Raw genomic sequence first — 6472 nt, forward strand, 5'->3', positions numbered from 1 at the left:
TTTTTTTTTTTTTTTTTTTTTTTTTACTTTTAGGCTCTGTGTTTATGAGAAAAATGAAATAAAGAGAAATGCAAAGAATTATAAAAATAAATAAAAGTTATCATAGTCATAGTGATGTAAACTTAAGTTATTACCTAATATGATAATTAAAATTTCAAAGACTCCTTATGCTTTTCGTTTTCTCACTCCAAAATCAGTTAGGATTAATAACATAACAAAATTAAGTGCTAATATTTAATAAAACTTTGAACTATTTAGAAATCATTATTAGCATTGATTTGAATAATATTGATTTGCATTTTTTATTTTATTTTTGGTAGAAAATAATGATTTGTAATATTATTTCAAACATTTTTGTAATCACATTCATTATTAGCATTGATTTGAATAATAATTTTATTTTATGTTTTTATCCACTTCCCTTCTTTTCACTTTACTTGCAATAATACGAAGACATAAGGTGACATGCAGTGCAATATTTAGAATGCCCTCAAGGTGACGTGTAGTACAATATTTCATTTATGACGTAGCAGTATAAATAAAGGAAAATATTGATTCGTATTTTTTTCTTTTGGTAGAAAATAATGATTAATTTGTAATATTATTTCAAAAATTTTTGTAATTACATCTACTATTATATTCATAAGTTAATAGTAAGATATAAATGATTCTCATTCATTCCTAGGGAAAGGCTAAGTTGTGTTGTTGATTCATTCCTAGGGAAAAATGCCACTTCATATTCGAAGCAAGTAAAACTTCCATTGGTAAAGAATTGACGTAACACTTATCTCCATTAGATAGTCAATGGAAAGTTTAGATTTGCCACTTTTCGAATTTCAGAATCAAATTCAACCATACAATCCCTCATGTATTAGCATGTATTTCTATGTATATCCATGCATGCTTAGTCCTCTGACCCAGATTGAACCTTGACATGTAACATGGCAGATTTTTTGGTCAATCAAATAAGTGTTAGAGACATTAGTCCTTGTAAATGTTTTTGGTGATCATAAACTTGTGTTTGCGTAAAAAGAAAAAGCCTATGTATCAATTAGTATCCTCTCGAAGCATCAAGTCTTTGCAATAAGGCAAACGTAAGCGAATGGATAGAGTCATGGAGCAAACATCTCAGTGGAAGATATCAAAGTTGAACTCAGTCAACCAAAGTCATAAAGTACTGAACCACCAAGATTGGAAATCGATCTTCAAGGACCTCAAAAGCTAGAATAGCAATGTACATTACCAAAGGATGTTCTACATCTAAGTCACCCAACCTTAACCAATAGTTTTGGCCACTAGAATTGGGGGACTGAATTATCACAAAAATGGAAACTTAGCCCTACATTGGTATATAGCCTAGTTCAGAGAAGGCAATATAAGCAAAAAAGAAAAAAAACAAACCACTAGGCCAAGCTAGTGGGCAAATCAATGGGAGAGCCGGAATGAAAGGGGCGTAGAAAACTTTTCAGATGGAAAGATGAAAGAGATAGACATATTTGGGTATTACCGACGACATATCCATCCTTTTTTATATTTATAAATAGCTATTTAAAAAGCCCCTTTCCTTTATTTAAGAGATTTTTTTTTTGGGGGGGGGGGGTGTGGTGGGTTAGAATAATTCAGGCACCGTTTGATAATATTTCTGTTGTTTCCGTGTCTAGAAGCAGCAGAAACGGCTTTTTACGTTTTCAAAAACAAAAACGGATTTTTTGGTGTTTGATAAATTTGTTTTTAGAAACATTTTTTGCAGGCATAATACCACTAAAAAACTTAATAATATCATTGGATGCCCAAAAGGAAGAGAGGGTTCGGTTGCCTCCTTTTAGGTTTAAATAGTTGACAGATTTATCGGGACACAATAATCTTTTTTTTCTTTCAAATTCGTTTCTAGAAATGACAAAACAAGTCGGACTTGTTTCGTCAAAGTCGTTTCTAGAATTGTAAATAGGTATAAATTTTGATTTATGTTTCTAGAAATGGGTGAAACGGGACAACTTTATCAAACGCTTTTTAGTTCGGCTATGTTTGATAGCCAAGAGAAGAAAAAATAAATAAAAGAAAAATGTACACTTTTTGTACCTTTTTTCTTAGGTGAAGAGTTTCTCTTTGCACTTGGTATGTCTTCACCCAAGAGAAAATTCAGTTTTTGAAATTCAAAATTCTTCTTGGGAATTGTGAAGTTTTTTTTTGCTCCCCTAAAAAAACTCTTGCAAAAAACACAAGAAAACATAAAAAAATATATAAAAACATAATAAGATAAAAAATGAATGATTACACAATGATTTCCTATGTATCTATCTCTCTCCTAAAATTCAAAATTTTTTGATTTTTTTTTTCTTCTCTTGGTAACCAAACATACATACTCTCTTTATTTTTTCACCATTTCATTTCTTTTCTTATCTTTTATTTTCTAGATTCTTTTTACTTTTCTTTTCTTCTCTTGGCTACCAAACATAGCATTTGTTTCTCCATTTTTTGAGAACAAGAAAACACAGAAATGACATAAATGGAACGTTGTCAAACAATGCCATAGTGTACTAAACTTGCTTATTTTCCTTTTGAGGTTTTAAGTTTACTTCTTGTAAAAGTTGTAGGAGATAGGTATGGTATCATGAAAGGGTTAATCACAGAGGTGATTGTGAAGTGTGATAGCTACCCATGAAAAGCAATTAAAGGTCTGATTACTACCATTTGGAAAGTAATTGGGCTAAACTAATAGCCTACTAAACACTTGGATTGGTCGCGAGCCTGAAAAACTTGTAAGGGTTTAATGCTATCGGAAGAAAGCAATGGTGATGGTGAGGATGTTTGATTAGCACAATTTAGAAAGTGATCGTAAGATATTGAGAATTCCAAGAGTGCAAATAGCTCTTGATAGTGGACGTAGGCAAGAGGCCAAAACATTTTAAATCGTAGTGTCTCATTTATTTTTATGAGGGGAGCACTTGGTCCAATGGTTGAGCAGGGTTAGGTTAAAATTTCAAGTCAGACATCTTATTCTGTAAGATCAATTTCAACCCCCTCTTGGGTTACCACATTTCCTACAATAAGCCGAGGATCTCAATGGATCTTATCTATACACAAAATTTGGGGCCCACACCCATCATGCCATGTGGAAAATTTTTGGGTCAACTAGATAAGCTTATATGGTCGAGCCAACCCATAGAAAAAATGGGTGTTAATGTAGTTTTGGTTACAACCTGTGGATTAGTTAAGATCCAAGCTGTGAGATAAACAGAGAATCAACTCTTTTCATGCCCAATCAAAGAAGGATGTGTCATGCCGAACAACACATCAACATTGAATGCATGCAGCCCACTAAGTTGACTGCTCAACAATCTCAAACTCTTGAATTATTTCTATCTTAATCCAGAGACTATAAAAATAAATAAAAATAAAATGCCTTTGATTACTAGCCTTACATTGCCATCCAAAGGGTTCATCCAACCTTTGTGTGCGATGGCTTTGTTGACTTGAGTTGTTTTGAAAGTGATTGGTCGTCTGTGTTGTATAATTTAAGACTTCATTGGATGTCTATGAGCTATTGGCATCGAAAGCTTGAAGTATCATGAAAGGTTTGCTCCACACAAAAACAACAGGGTTAAGAAAAGTAGAAACCCTTACACACTGGTTAGCTGACAAGAGTTGTACATCCATGGATTTAAAAATCAGATTGGAATTCAATATTGATCAGAACCGATTTCTCAATCGAGTTACACCGAGTTGGGGTAAGTCTAGCTGATTCTAAGACCACTTTAATCGGAATCAATGGAGACTGATCCTGTATTCAACTCTGTATTTTAAACTTTGTATACTTCAGTTTCCATCCAACCAAATTTTTGTTTAATACCAAAGTTTCCCAAAAAAAGGAGAAAGAGAAGGGTGACTCCTATTTTATCTTCCCTATTTAGAAAATGGTCTAAATAGGCTACATTTCAAATTCTAATCTCAAATTAAACATTTATCCCCTCATCTACTCTACTTATGTCCATGCAACTTCTTATAAGCCTTTGATTTTTTTCATGTTTTTATTGTACCGCATGGACAACTTTGATTGTCCTGAAACTTAACATGTGAGAAAGGAATTGTTCTAAAGCTTGATATGTGAGTAAGGTACCCACCTACAATTTTTGCTTGTGAGTTGCCATCCACCAAAACTGCTCCCACATCAAATATATAAGAGCATCAACCAGTAATTTTTTTCTTTTTTAAGTACCAATAAAACAAAAAACTCGGACAAAATTTCAGGACCTATACAAAAGAATATTAGTTATTTTGTATGTCTTTTCTTTTGCTCAAGATGTCAATATAGGAAGTCTTCTACCAAAAAAGAAATATAGGAAGTCCGGGAAAGGATTGTAAGAAGAAGACTCAATCAATTAATAAATAGAGGACACTCCCTTCCCCAGACCTTTGGCTTAATCACAAGTTCCCCCACGTACTTTCATATATAGCAATAACCTCTTCTCTAGTTTGAAGATTCTATCAAACGACCGTAAAGTGATTAACACTGTTAAACTGGCTTGTAAAATACCAGTTTACCCTTCTAAGTAATATTATTCTCTTCCTCCTCTCTCTTCTCTTCATTGTTTTCACCATTTCAGTGAAGCACAACCGTTTGGAAGATACCCGCCAAGCAGCTTCCTATCGCCAAGCTTCCTCTCCTTCTCATTGTCGCCGAAGAAATTACACTTGCGACTGAATTGCCCGGTATAACTTCACTATTCGAGTATCTCTTCCTTCTTTCTCTTTCTCTACTCTAAATCTGATTTGAAAGCGGCTAACCGTAAATGCCTCGATCTTGTGTTAATGGTTTCTATAATTTGTGATATGGAGGATATAGAGGCATAGCAGATTGAGGGGTAACAGTACATTCTAGAGGAAAGCCCTGAGGAAAACGTTTGGTGTCGGTGCAGTAGTTGTAGATCATATAGTTCTTCTGGACCCATTTCAATCTCTGTTGACTTGTCGAATCCAGTGCTTGCGAGAAACAGTTGTTGTTGCTGGATGTAGAGGGAGAATTGGAGTTGCAAGAAGACGACCTAGAAGACCAAACACAGGCATTGGCATTGAAATTGCGGTAGGAGGCGGTGAAGGGAGCTTGGCTCCAGTCGGTGTTGATGAGGCCAACCCTGGTAGCCCAGTCATCCGCATTCCACAAACTTGAATAGATCCTCATGGGTTGGCTCTTCGGGAAAGGAACGCCCTTTGACTCTTAAGTTCTTGAATTCTCTAATGGGAGTTCCATCCACAGAGAATCTGAAATCCCAAAACAAATTAACATACCAATTGTCATATTAAAATGAATAGAAATAAATTAAAATTTGAACTTTGGATGTATGGGCATGAGTAAATAAGCTCACATGATTCTTTGTGGATTCCAGAGGATGGAGTAGGTGTGGAAGTCGGCGGTTGGGTAGAACCAGAGATAGTGAAACACAGGAAGAAGAAGCAGCCATGACCATGAGAGATACAAACAATGGATGCTGAAGTATGTAAGGTAGTAGTTTGATATATGTCCGCAGTGAGACTGGGTTGTTGTGGTTGCAGTGTACAACTCTATAGATATATATATATATATATATATACACACACTCAAGGGGTAGGGAAGCAGACGAGATATTTGAAGCGAAGAAAGGCACTGGAAACTTCATGGGTGATCCAAGTCGGAGTAGAAGCGATTCCAGGGCAGAGGTTTGAGCTCTCGCAGAGTAACAGATCCAAGTCGCGACGATGAAGAACCCATTCCAGTGTGGATAGGCAGCAAGCTTGATGAAGATAGATCGGCAAGCTATCGAGCGACGAACGGCGACCGATGATGAAGAACAATTCGTGTAACAATTCGTGTGGAGAGCGGCGAGCAAAGAGGGAAAATTCAATTCGTGTTCCCTTTAAAATGGTGGTTATAGGGAGTTTACCCTTCATTCATATGAGGGTAATTTGGATAGAAATTTAACTATTCCAATGATGATGTCATCACTTAATAGGAACATCTAATAGATAGAGTACGTTTGATAGAATCTTCAAATTAAAGGAGATATTATTGCTATATATGAAAGTTATGTGGGAGAACTTGATATTAAGCCAAAAGTCAAGAAAGGAGAATGTAATTTTCTCTAAATAAGAGCACAACACTTCAACAAGTTTTAAAATGTCAACATTACCAAAAGAAAAAAAAAATCTTATCCACTGACCAGAACATGAAACAGAAATTAATTTCACCTGTAATAATCATACTCCCTCTATGTCATCATTGACTTTTTAAAAGACCAATTTGAAAGAGAAATAAATTGAGAGCTAGTGGGAAGTTGAGAGCATTAATAAGGATTCCTTAACCAGGAGAGGAGAAGAGAAGAAAATAAATGAAATGAAATAGTAAAAAAATTAAAAAAAATATATGTGTTTAATTATCATTAAAGGAGAAGAAAAAAAAAGTTTTTTGTATTTTCTTATGTTTTCTTGTGTTTTCGAC

This window comes from Macadamia integrifolia, chromosome 3 (genome assembly GCF_013358625.1).
Source record: "Macadamia integrifolia cultivar HAES 741 chromosome 3, SCU_Mint_v3, whole genome shotgun sequence".
Classification (NCBI taxonomy): Eukaryota; Viridiplantae; Streptophyta; class Magnoliopsida; order Proteales; family Proteaceae; genus Macadamia; species Macadamia integrifolia.